Source organism: Harmonia axyridis, chromosome 1 (assembly GCF_914767665.1).
Source record: "Harmonia axyridis chromosome 1, icHarAxyr1.1, whole genome shotgun sequence".
NCBI classification, from domain to species: domain Eukaryota; kingdom Metazoa; phylum Arthropoda; class Insecta; order Coleoptera; family Coccinellidae; genus Harmonia; species Harmonia axyridis.
Window position 1 is genome coordinate 59,542,540 of NC_059501.1, and position 17,434 is coordinate 59,559,973.

General features: G+C 34.1%; 1 protein-coding gene across 1 annotated transcript in view; it reads right to left on the reverse strand.

Annotated features, from left to right (window-relative positions):
• LOC123671126 (PHAF1 protein CG7083) overlaps positions 1–17,434 on the reverse strand; it is a 61,238-nt gene that overhangs the window by 42,240 nt on the left and 1,564 nt on the right. The window lies entirely within an intron of this gene.

Below are 17,434 nucleotides of genomic sequence, written 5' to 3' on the forward strand. Positions count from 1 at the left end.
TCAATTTGAGCAGAAGATTATTTTCACGGATGTGCGCATCTAAAATAATTTGAATATCAAAATAACAACAATATCAGAATTATCTCCATTTATTTGGAATACTTAATAGCGTATTCGACTAGCTGCACCAGTTCGAATTAATTCGAGCTAATTATGTAATTAACTTGATAAAAATTCGACAGTCGAATACGCTATATAAGTACGTGGGCAACTAGAATTTTATTATTTAGATTTAGATTTATTTAGTTCAGATAAAATATGGCAAATTTTATATAGGTACCTCTACTTATTAATTTCTTTTCTATAGCTAATATTAAAATGTTGCTATAGCAACTCTTGAGTAGATAAACATAAGATGGCATGTTTTTAGACATCTTAGATAAACACTTTAACATCAAGGGTCGATAACATGTTTTAATTTTTTTTTCAATTAAATTAACAAATTCAAACACATTAAGTCGAAGGATTAAGAACAAGTGTAATTTTACAATTTGCATTATTAAACGTCTTTTTTTGGAACGCCACAACTTGCACTCGTTTGCTTAGGCACTTTTGAACCGAGGTACACTGGATATTGATTGCACCACCAAGTAGGTATGATTGGTCCACCAAGTAGGTACACTTGGATACAGCATACTTATTGCATACTGACTGTTCAATGTTAGCCTCTGCAGCGGATGACAATTACTATCCACCTAAGCGTTTAACTAGATCAGCACCAAATCTACATAGAGACTTTAATGGCGAAAAATGGGATTGACTGTCACCTTTCATGGATTTTTAGAAAAGTTACATGGGCTGATCGGGCTTTTTGGGAGGAAATTGAGTTCGATAGTCGATCCTTCGGGTTGCTTTGTTCTACAACGCTCTGCAAATAGGGACTTTTATTCGACCGAAATCCCACTTCACTGTGTTGAAAACGATGGAATAGTTTTGGAATTTTTTCAAAAAGGATCTGAAGGTGTTCCATATGTTCCCCTTCGGCGGAAGAAGGTATGAATACTTCATTGATGTAGCTGTAGTTGCAGTGTTTCATCGCGATACCACTGATGGAATCATCAGCATGGCAAGTTAGTGGTCCCTGATATAGACACCCTCCACCTTCATAACGGAGCGTGGTGACGTAGAACGGTTAGGTTTATGTCCCAAGCGGTGCCGTTCTGCAAAGAAGTACACAGCATGTGGCACCATCTCCCGAGCTAGCAAGCAAAGACTCACCAGAGTGGAAAATTAAGGTGACTTTACATTACGGGATTTAATAGACATTTTATCCGACGGATTTCTACGGGATGTAATACATATTATATCTGCAGTGAGGATATAAATTCATATCACATGATTATCAGGATATAATATCATCCTGTAATGAAAGAAAAATCTATTTTAGATCAAGAATACTGAGCCCTGAGGCCATGTTAACCATAGATAAGTATATAAGATAAGTGATGTTGACTCTCATCAGTCTATTTTGATTTTTGAATAAAGACTTTTTGTTAATTCAATGGGAGTCTTCAGTCTATCACTGAAACAGTTTGAAGAAAAAGAAAAAACACTAGCAGAGAGGTTATATTTCATCTGCAGTAACAACCACAGAACACTAAATATATATATATATATTTTTTTTCATTTATATGTGCTTGGCTACTAAGACCATCTACACAGCGAACATGTCATATTTATTATATCGAACTCATAAACCTCCACCAGACATACACAACATCCATGACCTAGCCAGGATTCGAACCCGGTACCTTCGGCACCACAGCCAACTTCTCAGTCCACTGTACTACCGAGGTAGTCAACACTCAATATATAAGAAGTGCTAACCACAGAATACTAAATATATATGCAAATTTTCCCGCCATGTAAAACACTCAGTGATGGCGGACAAAATTTCGGCCATATTGTTGCTTTGATTTAGCACGGCGTTAGCAAATTTTATAAGAAGAAACGGTTGAATAACTGGGTGACACAAGAGGTGAGAAAGTCAAGCTCTTATTTACGAGATCTTTTCAAATTAAAAAAAGAATTACCTTATTTTGACGTAACATATGATAGGGCAAAAAAGGAACATTTCAATCTTGTTTCTAAGACAAAAAGGGAGTACTTTCAATGTAAATTTAATGAATCTGACAATTGATCAGGTTGTGCATGGTCGATTGTTCGACAGTTAACAGGAAAAATTGAGGGTGGTCCTAATATTTCAATTCGAGAGCCCTCCACATTAAAATTGGAAAGTGATCCTAAGAAGGTCGCAGATATGTTTAACATGTTTTTTTTTGAGACACCGCGGAGAGTGGTTGAGGAAATTCCAGCACCTCGTAATTCACACGAAAAAATTAAAGAGCAGAGTTTCAACGGGAGTATGTTTTGAGGCCTTTCACTACTGAAGAAATTTATAAACTCATACATAAAAAGCTCAAGAGTAAAAAATCATATGGGTTTGATGAGATTCCTACCTTTATGATCAAGAAAAGTCTGGATTTTATTATACACCCCTTGACTGAGTTGGTGAATCTCTCATTTATAGGGGGTACCTTCCCGGAGAAACTAAAAGTGAGCAGAATAATACCTCTGCATAAAAAAGGTGATGCTGAGGATATTCAAAACTATAGGCCTGTGACCTTGACTTCCTCTTTTTCGAAGATTTTCGAATACTGTTTCATGGACAAGTTGGTGAATTTTTTCATGAGCAATGAGTTGATGATTGAAAATCAATTCGGCTTTTTGCCTGGCCGTTGTACATCAGATACAATTTTCCATTTTTTGGAGCAAATTTCCTGAGTTCCTGAGCGGAAATGTAATTCGGAATTGTCTAGCGTAATGGAATGGTGCAATGTTAATCAACTTTTCTTGAATTTATCCAAGACGTATTACATGGTTTTTCACAATCCTCAGAAAACTGAAGATTTGAACATGAAGATGAGTATTGGTGACATTAATGTAGTGAGATCGCATTGTGTTTCCTTCTTGGGAATCATTGTTGATGACACCCTCACTTGGAGGTCCCATTGTGAAAAACTTGCGTCAAGAATAAATAGCGCGTGTTACCTCCTGCGCAGTCTAAGGGGTATTCTAGATCAAAATGATTTGATCGGCCTTTTTCATGCGCAAGTAATGTCAAGACTTAGGTATGGTGTCTGCTTTTGGGGAATATCTGCGGAGTCGGGCAGCGTATTTAGGGCACAGAAACGTGCTATTAAAGTAATGACTGGAGTTAACCGATTGACATCATGCCGAGACCTATTTAAAAAGTTTTCAATTGCCACACTTCCCGGTCTATATATAATCGAGTGTGGTGTATATGTGCACAAGAACAAACAAAAATTTATCATACGAATAATTTCGATACAAGATTTAGAAACGACCTTAGAATACCTACACATCGACTCTCGAAGACCCACAACTCTTTCCTCGTGATGTCTTTAAAAATTTATAATAAGATACCAGTTGATATACGACATATCTCGGATCTCGTTCGTTTCAGGAGAAAACTCAGTGAGCTTATTGTCAGTCAATCCTTTTACAGCTTAGAGGAATTTTTTGCAGAAGAAGTTTGATATGAAAGTTTTGATTTTTAGAGTGTTTTTTTTTGTGAACTAGGTACATGTTACTTTTTTCTTTTTGTTATGACTTTTTCTATACCTTGTTGGTCGATGGAAAATAAAGAGATTCTATTCTATTCTATTCTATTCCATAAACATTTTGGGGTCCATACTCCGTAAAAAGTTCCCTATTCTTATAGAAGAACATCAAGCATTCCTGGATGTACAGTGCATCCCATTTTGGGTGAGACTGCCAGGTTTCTCGCTTGCCTTGCGGTTTTCACGTTCCTGTCCTACTTTTTCGTGAAACTCAAGTTGGTCTAATCAGATTTTGCATAACTGTTTCCGTTCAAGAGATACAGGGTGATTTTGGAAATTGATACTTTTCGGACCCCTCCTTTATCTCCGAAGATATTAGAAATAATGCTGAGGTAAAAACTACATCTGAATCAGAATTTTGTGTAGAATCCAGTGGCGTACTCAATTTTTTTTTCGGGGTATGGTTTTGAAGATTCAACACAAACCTATATTTTTTTCAATGGAACACCCTATATAACATTACTTCTTTGAATTCGTTATTTTTTTCCCTTCAAAATGATATATGACACTATATAGGTAGGATGGTCAGAAATATTAAAAAAACACTAAAACATCAAATATTGATGATTTTTTGTTAATGAGCAATGGATTTTCCATATGAAAAAAAGGGTTAATTGGAGAATTTTCATTTGTGATATTTATTCATAGTAGAGTAAGCAAACAAATATAATACACCCATCACTAATACGAAAAAAATTCATAAACATTGCATTATATCTTACAGATTAAACTGTTCAAATTGCTGTCCATTTTCCCTAATTTCCGAATTGGTCCGGGCTGCGTCGAATACGCGTTCACGCAGCACGGACCATATCGGAAATTAGTTTAAGAAAATTGAATCGTAATTTTATAAAACGGTGTCATTTATGCATTAGAGTCCGAGGGAAACAGTTTGAACATTTACTATCAGTTAGATTTAAGAATTAAATAAATAATCGAAAGTTAAGTCTGTTTTTAATTAATTTACCTTTTTTTTCAATAATATTCCTTTTTCGCTTCCCCTAATCCATATTTTTCCCTATTGTGACTTTAACAAATAATAACAAAGCCCGGTATCAAATGTAATGTCATAGCAAGCGGCAAAATTACCTGATAGCGGGGTTCCTAGTTTCAACTTAGTTAAGTAGGGCATCGGTAAAATGATGAAAATACCTAGTTTTATGGGCATAAGATTCGTGTATTGTACCATTTCTAAATCTGTCTAAAATGCCCAATTTTTGTTATAAATTAAACGCACTGTTTAATAATTAAAAGTCTTTAATAAAATATAGGAAATAACTGTGTAGTAAACACACTGACAAATATACAATAATACTCTTCAACAACGGCCAACAAGAGAAAGGAGCGAGCATAGCTTGCACATGGCCTATCTAACAATTACACAGAATAAATATACAACTGCGCATGCCGCGCATAGAAATACTACAAGACAACTTATATTACTTATGTACTGGGTAAATATTTCAACACCCCCACTTACGCAGTACAAATAAAAACAAAATCACATGATGAAACTTAAGAACTACTACATATCATGAATGCCCAACATTTTTGAAAAATAATTATGTTTAACAGCAGGTAAACTTTTCGTTAAAATATCAGCTGGCATTTCATGTGTCGGTAAATGTTTCAATACAATTTGCTTTTCTGCAATAACTTGTCGAACAAAATGATGTCTGATGCAGGCGCGGATCCAGGCCCCACTTTTGGGGGGGAACTTTTAGATACTCAAAATACTGAAAATGCGGATCCCAGACACTTCCGCCATTTTGAGACGTCATTTTTTTTGCCGTTCATTGATATGGGTTTTCACAAAATGTATTGAAGGTGAAATTCTTGATGATATTGTAATTATTCGATCCTTAGAATGTCAAATTCTAGGAGGGCCGGCAAAATTTAAGAGGTGCCTGGGCCATTTGGGGGGGGGGGAACGTTCCCCCAGTTCCCCCCCCGTGGATCCGCGCCTGGTCTGATGTCAATATGCTTTGACCTTTTATGATAGGTATCATTCGAAGATAATTTAATTGCACCTTGATTATCACTGAACAAATTCACACAAAGAGCTGTTCCCATTAGCTCGTACAATAAACCTTTTAAATAAATAGCCTCCTTTACCGCTTCAGAGATAGCCATGTACTCTGCCTCGGTACTAGAAAGCGCAACTGTTTTTTGTTTGCAACTTTGCCAGGAAACCACGGAACCACAAAATTTGAAAGCATACCCTGTGTATGATTTCCTATCAATAGAATTGTTGCCCCAATCGGCATCTACAAAGCCTACTAGTTCCATGTTTTCCTTTGAAAATCGCAAGCAATAGTGTTTAGTACCCTTTAAATATTTTAATATGCGTTTAGCATGCTTCCAATGTAGTTGACTATATGACCGATTGAATTGGCTCAAGTAGCTTACACTAAATGCAATGTCTGGCCTAGCTATAACTGCCAAATACATTGACTCCCTATTAAATTCTGATAAGGGTACATGGAAAGTTGATCTTGATCACCATTTTCTAGACTAATATTGCATTCCATAGGTGTTTTTATAATATTACATTCTGACATATTAAATTCATTCAAAATTTGGTCAATGTAAGATTCCTGATTCAATGTTAAAATACCCTGTTCCTTATCATAATTAACATTCATACCAAGACATTCTCTGACAACACCCAAATCTTTTACTTTGAATATTTTGCTTAATTCGTCCTTTAAATTATTAGTTTCCATTACATCATTGGAAAAAATGAAAAAATCATCCACATATAAAGTTATGACTATAAAGCTATTTTCAACCTTTTTGGAAAAAAGAAGGGTTCATATTGAGATTTAGTATATCCCAATTCTAATAATACTGAATTAATTCTATCATTCCAACACTTAGCTGACTGCTTAAGACCATAAATTGCCTTATTAAGCTTCAAAACTTTACATTTATCAGATTCTGAGCATATAAAACCTTCAGGTATTTTCATAAAAACTTTTTCTGACAAATTTCCATTTAGAAAGGCTGTTTTTATGTCTAAATGCCTTATGTCTAAATTTAATTTGACTGTTAATGCAAATAAAATTCTAAGAGTGGAATATCTGACTACAGGAGAGAAAGTCTCATTGTAATCAATTCCATACTTTTGTGTAAATCCCTTTGCGACTAACCTTGCTCGATATTTCACTTCTCCATCAGCACTGGACTTCCTCTTGAAAACCCATCTTGAATCGACAACAGTGACATCTCTCTCCGTTTCAACTAATTCCCATACCTGATTCTCTTCAAAAGACTGTAGTTCCTCTTCGATGGCACTTTTCCAAAAAATACTATCAGGACTGGATAAAGCCTCTGAAACAGATTTCGGATTACCTATTGCACTGTTATGTCCACCACATGCATATGTTACGAAGTCTGGATCCACCTTCTTTTTTCTCTGTCTTTGAGATCTTCTAGGTTGATCGTTTGATATACCTGAAGTAGTTTCAGGTTCACTGTCGTCCAGTTCATCTGTTGGTTGACCATTTTCTTTGAAATCTTCCATTTTTGATGCGGAGACCCCACTGAATCTGTCACCTCTTGAACTGGTTCTTCGATGTTTAGAGCAACACTCTTCTTTATGTTCTCCATTATTGTGACATCTCGACTGATGAAAACTTTTCGGCTGTTTGGGTTATAAAGTCGGTATCCTTTGGTGTGATCATCAAATCCTACAAAGATGCATTTGACGGCCTTTTTATCCCATTTCTGCCTATTCTCTTTTGGAACATGAGACATTGCGGTACTTCCAAATACTCGTATGCTACTAATGTCTGGCTTTTTGTTGTGCCACATTTCATATGGAGTTTTTGAAATACTAGAGGTAACTGAACGATTGATTAGGTGGCAAGCAGTTTTACTCGCTTCAGCCCAAAATTGCTTACCTAGGTTTTGGTCGAAGAGTAAACATCTTGCTCTTTCTACAATCGTCCTATTGAACCTCTCTGCCATACCATTCTGCTCTGGAGTATAACTGTTTGTCCTTTGATGAACAATACCATTGTTTTTGAGATAATTTTGGAAATCTCTACCAATGTACTCCCCTCCATTGTCTGTTCTCAGAATTTTTATTCGTTTATTCCTCTGTTTTTCTACTAGGCATCTGAACTGGTGAAACTTCTCTGAAACTTCATCCTTCGATTTTAAAAAATAGATGAAACACATTCTTGAGTAATCATCTATGAATGTGAGAAAATACCTTGAGCCTCCTATAGATAATTTTTCATGAGGTCCACAGACATCACTATGAATAATCTCCAATACGTCACTGGCTCTACTTCCTTTTGCTGGGAACGGTAATCTATTTTGTTTTACCTCGCAACATACCTCACAATTAGATTTCTGTATTTTTTCTCCAAGTTTGAACGGTGGCATACCTTCAACTACTTCTGGCATTTTTATTAAGAAATCCGAGTTGATGTGCCCTAGTCTCCTGTGCCATAGATCTGGTGTAACCATTGGAGCGGCCAACAATGCTGTTGAATTCTTGTTATTCAATCTCAGCTTGTATACATTGTTCTTCAAATCAGCTACTCCAACAAGGACGTTATTTTTATTAAAAATTTCACATCCTGTGTCATGGAAATTTACTCTGGCTCCGTTTCTAATTAATTGGCTAACAGAGACCAGATTCGTGGTTAGTCCTGGAATGAAGTGTACGTTTTGTAAAAGTACATTAACTCTTTTTCCTCTCACCATAGTTTCCATTCTGACATCACCTGCACTTTCGACTGCAAGTTTGGCCTCATTCGCACATAATATTTCTCTTATTTCTGGCTTCCGTTTGTCAATGAGATTGTTATCACTTGCTGTAAGGTGAAAACTGGCACCGCTATCAATATACCAGTCAGTGTTGCTAAAAGAACCATTAGCAAACACGGCACTCAAAGCGTAAGTTACCTTTTTGTTTAGACACTGCGACACATAATGTCCTTTTTCCTTACATTTGAAGCATGTGATATTACTACGATCCTTTTTGTTTACGTTATTCTCAAATCTTTGGTTATTCTCATTGACGTACGACGTACTAGCACGTTTTCAATGGCGAATACCCATTCCTGGTAATTTTCGCGTCCGTTTAGCTTTGGCACACTGGCGAAATAATTAACTGCTGCCATCTTGAATTATTGTTCGTCTGTTTCACAACACTATTTCACAATATATATATAAATGTACTTACGTAGTGGAACGTTCCCGACCGATAAACTATTATAAAAAGTCTAGATTGCACGCGATGAGAACGCACGTGGGCACATAACCTGTTATAAATTAAACGCACTGTTTAATAATTAAAAGTCTTTAATAAAATATAGGAAATAACTGTGTAGTAAACACACTGACAAATATACAATAATACTCTTCAACAACGGCCAACAAGAGAAAGGAGCGAGCATAGCTTGCACATGGCCTATCTAACAATTACACAGAATAAATATACAACTGCGCATGCCGCGCATAGAAATACTACAAGAAAACTTATATTACTTATGTACTGGGTAAATATTTCAACAATTTTTTGATGTTACTTGCTCGTTTTGTTTCAAGGATTTTTTTTTCACAGCAGATGTCCAAAGTCGAAGTTCTCGTTTTGCTAGCAATTGAAATCAAGATTTATCCATTAATTTACGGAAATCCACATAACTTTTTGACAGAATCATACTCATGTCATCAATAACTATTTAAGATTCCATTACAACAAAAAAAAATAAGCTTCGAGAGCTTTCCAGCAGAATTCTGACCCTGACAATGTTAAAAACGGTGAAAATTCACTAAAAAACGTAATTTGGTAATAACTCGAAAACCATGCAACTTTTACTGGGGTCATGTTAGGCTGGTTAGGTCCCTCTTTAGCTGACCTACCTCCGGTGTCACTGTGACGTGCCACTTATGGGACTTATGTATTTACGTATTATTTCTGCGAAAGTACTTACGAGAAAAAAGATATTCCACTACCTTTCTTGAACCTTTCCGTACAATTATATACAGAACAGGATTTAACGATGATGAAAAATAAAAAATATGATCCTACTAATCTTAAATTGTTGCAAGGAACGATAATTAATTCAACTTCAACACTTCTTACGGAACAAAATATGCTCATCAGCAGTGATATTTAGCCACTCCATGCAATGTTTTGCCCCTTTACAGCTGATTATTGTCCATCTTTATTTTATTTCTAGAAAGAACATGGCTTTTTGTCTCTTCAGTTAAGTAGATGTGTTTTTGCGATTTTGAAAGTTTAATTATTTGATTATATTTTAGTTCTTAGTGGAGGAAAACGCACGTCCTCGAACTATTATACTTTCGAGGACTTTTTCAGATACACCTAATACTTTTCATCGATAAACACGAACAACGGAACATAAAACGAAAAAAATGGTACTCGTTACTATGGGATTTTTTTCTTTGTATCTATGGCGTTTTTGGTTGACTTTTTCTTTTGTCTTTTACGCTTTGAATCTTCCTGGTTTTTAGGTACTTCTCCTCCTGAAGAGGTATAAGTAGAAGTGCCGCTGACCTGGGACATTTCTGATCTGTAGAGTAGTTCGAAGACTGCGGCGCTAGCAGTAATCCGCTTAGAAATTTTATTTAATCGAATTTGTTTACTCATAATAATCACTTCTTTGAAGAAATTCTCAAGGCACGTTGAAATTATTCACATGTGCTCACCATGAAGGTTCAACACGAACTGTTCAATATTATTTTCTCTATTACGCAGTAAATCAAATACACTAGAATACACAGATAAAAGATACTAATTTTCAAAATATATTTATTTTGAAATTGTGTAGATTAGATCTTTAAGATTTCAATAGTTCCTATGAAATAAAGTCTAATCGATTATATTATGTGATATTATCTTATCATTTATACTAATAATAATTAATCCAACTTCTTGAATCCAATTACTAATTGAAATTTCTATATATTACTATTGAAATTTCTATTTCAAATCCTCTAACTAGGAAAATCAATGTAGTCAAGCACAATACTTTTTACAAAGATGTCACACTTTGTGAAATATTCCATTGAAATATCATTATGAAAATTTGATTTTTTAGAAGAACACCTTTGAATGAAAATTTCCAGTGTTTGTTGAAATTGTTTTATCTTCAAATCTCTTATAATTGAAAATGTTACAATTATTTGACGATGAGCATATAGATAGATGCTGTCCATTTGAATAAAAGTGAACATAAATGTCACTTATGTGAGTTTGCAGCCGATCAGAAAAATAACCTCAAAATGCATATAGATTCTGTTGTTCTCTTTCTCTAGGGCAATAAATCAAGAGAGTTGACAGACTGCCCTCAAAATGTTCCATCTTATTCGTTCTCCCGACTTCTCTCTCTAACGCGACGTCCATGGATATTAGGTCTATGAATATAACAGAAAGTCATTTTTAATCATAACATAACCTTCAAGAAGGAACCACAGAACTGACAGTCAAAAAAAAAGGGCAACCCGCCCAGCAGAGAAAATCGACGTTACCAAACTGATACCTATCAGTAGCGGAGCTACTTACGCTACCGATCTTTCTGCTGAAAGCGGCCATTGATTTCGTTAGCGTTCAATTCTTAGTTATTAGTTCTTAGGTTTAGTCTTAGTTCTTAGGAATGGTGCATAAACCCACCATAACCCACAATCCACCTATACATGTATTGCAGGAACCTATAGGCAAATTAATTCGTTAAATATTAACCCTAGATGTCATCCCCAGTGAAACCATATTGCAAATATTGTTAAATTAATATTCGGCATTCGTTGTAAACCAGAAAGAGCCAGTCTAATGTTTTCTTTAACTTGAGTCCATGGAAAATATCCAATTTTTTGAGTTTTTTTGAATAATATATGTTTCTATGAACTAGTGAATTTGTTTCGGAAGGCCCAAATTTTTTCAGTGAAGTAGCATTGGTAACACTGATTTTTATTTATAAGTTCTGTGGTTCTGTGGTTCTATGTCCCAATTCGCCATTTTAAGATAGGTTTGTCTATGGTTGACAAAGTTGTTATTTATTCGTGGAGAGCGTTGTGGGTATATCATAGAGAAATTAAGGATTTTTTTGTCTATTGGGAACATTATCTTTTTAGTCGGGGAAAACAGACAAGCTTCATGCTATCGTGCACAGTAGAGATAATACAAAACAAACACAAACAAATTGAGAATTTACGAAGTGTTGGAAGTCAGAAATGGAAACATACTCAAAAATTTTCCTTGATGAAAATAATCATCACAGAGTAAAGATGGAAATGGGAGAAGCTGATGATAGCTATGAAAAAGGAAACTCATTTGACTTGGAGTAAGCATTCATTATTTTTTCTTGATACTGTAGACCAAATTTCAACTTTTTTCATAGTGAAAGTTATTTCTAGAAAGAACATGGCTTATTGTTTCTTCATTTAAGTAGATGTGTTTTTGCTATTTTGAAAGTTTTAATTATTTCTAAACTGATCTCAAGTCTTAGTCTTATGGCTGGTTTATGTACCATAACTAAGAACTAAACCTAAGAATTCAATGGCCTTTATGAACTCTCTTGTTAGTTCTTAGTGAAGGAAAGCGCACCTCCTCGAACTACTTTCTATTGTTCTATATTTTGATGTTTGACATTGATATTGATTGTGAAAAAATTTAATTTATTATTTTTCAGATACACTGAATACTTTTCATTGATAAACACGAATAACAGAACAGGATAGGAAAGAAACTGGTATTCGTTAATATTGAAATTCTATGCGGTGCATGCGAACTTCATTATTTTAACTAAGAGCTTAGTTTTTAGTTAAAAGTTGATCAACTTTCTAGTGCTAGTATTAGTACTTAGGTAAAATGTATAAACATCCTCATTGATTTGTTAGAGTTCAATTCTTAGGTTAAGTCTTAGTCCTTAGTTCTTAGGAATGGTGCATGAACCAACCATTAATTTCTTGATTTTAATGAAAAATGTCAGAATATGTTGACCATCTCTTTTTTTCCGAATAATGTAAAATATTTAGATACAATTCAATAATAGAGAAGAAAAGAGAAAAGTTTATTGATGGCCATCGACCTGAGGTCCTTCAGCCTATTACACTGCATATACATAAATATTAAAAAAAAAAGTACATTATGTGTTTTCTAATGCTCTAAATAAAGTCTGTGTAGGGTATTTTCTAATAGTTGTATCATCGAGATCTTTAAGATTATTGAAAAACTTTCTGTTGAAAATACAAAATCAAGAATCATTTGGTTCACCTGGTTCTTGAATACAGCGTTTGGTTTGGCGGATTATGCAATATATTGTTGGGATGTCTGATTTTTGAGATGATCCTAAGTGCTGTTGTCTCTGCCATCTTGAGATTTTTTACTGCTGGAGCTCTACAATTTATATATAGGTATATATATATATATATATATATATATTGGGTGTTCATATTCAATTGAAGGTCGACATATGCTTTTATAATTTTTTGTAGCATTTTGGATGGATATACCTTGTTTTTTATATGTCAGTTTGGCAAAGTATTTGGCTCTAGTGATAGTTTTCTTTTTTACTAGTTTCGTTTGCATGTTGAAATTCAGTTTATTATCAATCTGTACACCCGAATATTTCATTGAAGTAGAAATTTTTCCCTTTGGAAGCATTTATTTTGTTACATGCATTAATCCAGTTGTTTCCTCTAAACTGCTGTATCATATTTTGAATATTTTTATTATACCTATTTATACTTCGATATGACTTCGATACCAGATACGAAAAATATTTCAATAACAAAGATATTGATGGTTGGCAAATTAGACAAGGTATCAACGATTTGGTGGGTCATGATATGGTTCCAGAACCAAAAGTTTTAATTGCTGCATTACATGCCTGTCGTAGAGTTAATGATTTTGCATTGGCTGTAAGGATACTAGAATCTATGAAGGATAAGTGTGGTGGACGAGTCAAAGAAATCTATCCATATCTTCTTCAAGAAATCAGACCTACTTTGGATGAACTTGGAATTAATACCCCTGAAGAATTAGGTTATGATAAGCCTGAATTATTCTTAGAATCTGTAGATGATATGCATACCTCTTTTGAAGTTTGAAATTGTTTATGAGATGTTTTTTGGTATGTTAATGTTACTATAGAGTATTCAAGATGTTGACGTGAATTTGCCTATTAATTTCGTATTATAAAAATTTTTATTTCATCATGTACCGTTATTGGAGCATGAATCTGGCTTGTGTTTTTTTGAGAGATCTTTTTTTTCATTAATTTTTTTATTAAGTGGCTTGACATTAGCGTTTGAAATTCCTTCTATGGGTTTTTTTTTGGATGTTTCGGACATTTAATTGACCATGCCATATGGTCTTCTGCGCCACAAGACAAGCACTTCGGAGCATTATTGGTTTTGTACTGAGACATATTATGTGGTCCTTGTCATTTTCAAGTATTTTGGTGAATTTGTGCATGAATCTTTTATGGTCGAATCGTAAACATTTGTTGCAAGGTATAGGAGTTGGGTCTGGAGGATGGCTGGGATGTACCAAATAGTGTTGATTCATGAAAAATAATCCTTTATTCAAAAGTGCTTCAAATGATTCAATTTCACCCATAATTATTCTAATAAATCTTGTGGGTTTTGATTGGGCTCTCGAGATTATCCTTTTGCAGTATCTATGGTTTGTGATAAAAGATGCTGACTTATTTCTTCTTCTTTTATACCCGTTTCCATATTTGAAATCACCACAGAGTAAGTTTGTTGAGGCTATCTTCTTGTATTTGTCGGTTTTTGCGATGTTGTTTTCTTGTAACTGACTATTTTTTTCGCCTTCTTTAGCTCTGACAGGGCTTGTTCCAATTCCTTTTCTTTAGTATTGGATTTGAGGATAAAGCGGGGAATGGTTTTGAGAATTATATCTCTGGACATAGGAAATATCGTATTCCAATTGGTCGACATTTGTATTTTATCTATTTCATTGTTTTCAGAATTAATATAAAATAAATTTGAATATTCCATCTTCTGGATTTCATTCATCTTGGCCTAAAGGTTTCTGTTTATTATTTTGGTTTTCGATGTTTCTTGTTGTTGATTATTTTTTGTTGACATGGCAGATGTTGACTGTTCATTATTTTCTTTATCAATTTCCATTGGTGAAGGAATGTTTTGATTCATTCCTGGATCTTTCATTAATTGGGGTTTTTTTAATACGATATGAGGAGTTTTATTATCGGTTTTTTTCTTTGTATCTATGGCGTTTTTGGTTGACTTTTTCTTTCGTCTTTTACGCTTTGAATCTTCCTGTTTTTAGGTACTTCTCCTCCTGAAGAGGTATAAGTAGAAGTGCCGCTGACCTGGGACATTTCTGATCTGTAGAGAAGTTAAAAGACTGGGGCGCAAATAGTAATCCGCTTAGAAATTTTATTTAATCGAATTTGTTTACTCATAATAATAACTTTTTTGAAGAAATTCTCAAGGCACGTTGAAACTATTCACATGTGCTCACCATGAAGGTTCAACACCAACTGTTCAATATTATTTTCTCTATTTCGCAATAAATCAAATACACTAGGATACACAGATACAAGATACTAATTTTCAAAATATATTAATTTTGAAATTGTATAGATTAGATCTTGAAGATTTCAAATCCTCTAACTAGGAAAATCAATGTAGTCAAGCAATAATGCTTTTTACAAAGATGTCACATTTTGTGAAATATTCCATTGAAATATCATTATGAAGATTCGATTTTTCAGAAGAACACTTTTGAATGTAAATTTCCAGTGTTTGTTGAAATTGTTTTATCTTCAAATCTCTTATAATTGAAAATGTTACAATTATTTTTTTGGTTCTAGTTTTCAGTACACAATTGAGGATAAAAAGAATGAAATCATGGATATTGTTCAGCATTACACTGATGAGAATGGAATTAGATTGTCTCTTGAATATGAAAGAGGACAGTTTGCTTTCAACCAGAAAAGCAATGTCAATGAGCATATAGATGCTGTCCATTTGAATAAAAGTGAACATAAATGTCACTTATGTGAGTTTGCAGCCGATCAGAAAAATAACCTCAAAATGCATATAGATTCTGTCCATTTGAACATAAAAAAATTTAAATGTCACTTATGTGAGTATGCTGCAAGCAAGAAACAAACCCTTCAAAATCATATAGATGCAGTCCATTTAAAGAAAAGAGAACATAGATGTCACTTATGTGAGTTTGCAGCCAACCAGAAAAATGTCCTCAAAAGCCATATAAATTCTGTCCATTTGAATGAGAAAGAATATAAATGTCACTTATGTGAGTTTGCAGCCAATCTGAAGAATAACCTCAAAAGCCATATAGATTCTGTCCATTTGAATAAAAAAGAACATAAATGTCACTTATGTGAGTTTGCAGCCAATCAGAAACATGAACTCAAAAGGCATATAGATTCTGTCCATTTGAATAAAAAAGAACATAAATGTCACTTATGTGAGTTTGCAGCCAATCGGAAATATGACGTCAAAAAGCATATAGATTCTGTGCATCTGAATAAAAGAGAACATAAATGTCACTTATGTGAGTTTGCAGCCAATCAGAAAAATGTCCTCAAAAGGCATATAAATTCTGTCCATTTGAATGCGAAAGAATATAAATGTCACTTATGTGAGTTTGCAGCCAATCAGAAAAATGTCCTCAAAAGGCATATAGATTCTGTCCATTTGGATAAAAGAGAACATAAATGTCACTTATGTGAGTTTGCAGCCAATCGGAAACATGAACTCAAAAGGCATATAGATTCTGTCCATTTGAATGAGAAAGAATATAAATGTCACTTATGTGAGTTTGCAGCCAATCAGAAAAATAACCTCAAAATGCATATATATTATGTCCATTTGAATAAAAAAAAACATAAATGTCACTTATGTGAGTTTGCAGCCAATCAGAAACATGACGTCAAAAAGCATATAGATTCTGTGCATCTGAATAAAAGAGAACATAAATGTCACCTATGTGAGTTTGCAGCCAATCAGAAAAATGTCCTCAAAAGGCATATAGGTTCTGTCCATTTGAATGAGAAAGAATATAAATGTCACTTATGTGAGTTTGCAGCCAATCAGAAAAATAACCTCAAAATGCATATAGATTCTGTCCATTTGAATAAAAAAGAACATAAATGCCACTTATGTGATTACGCAGCCAGCCGGAAAGTTTATCTCAACATTCATATGGATTCTGTTCATTTGAATAAAAAAGAACATAAATAACACCTATGTGATTATGCAGCCAGCCAGAAAGTTTATCTCAAAATTCATATGGATTCTCTGCATTTGAATAAAAGAGAACATAAATGTCACTCATGTGATTATGCAGCCAGCCGGAAAGTTGATATCAAAATTCATAAGGATTCTGTCCATTCGAATGATAAAGAATATAAATGTAACTTATGTGAGTTTGCAGCCAAGTGGAAAAATATCCTCAAAAGGCATATAGATTCTGTCCATTTGAATGAGAAAGAATATAAATGTTACTTATGTGAGTTTGCAGCCAATCAGAAAAATAACCTCGAAATGCATATAGATTCTGTCCATTTGAATAAAAAAGAACATAAATGTCACTCATGTGATTATTCAGCCAACCAGAAGTTTCACCTCAAAAGGCATATAGATTCTGTCCATTTGAATGAGAAAGAATATAAATGTCACTTATGTGAGTTTGCAGCCAATCAGAAAAATAACCCCAAAAAGCATATAGATTTCGTCCATTTGAATAAAAAAGAATATAAATGTCACTTATGTGAGTTTGCAGCCAATCA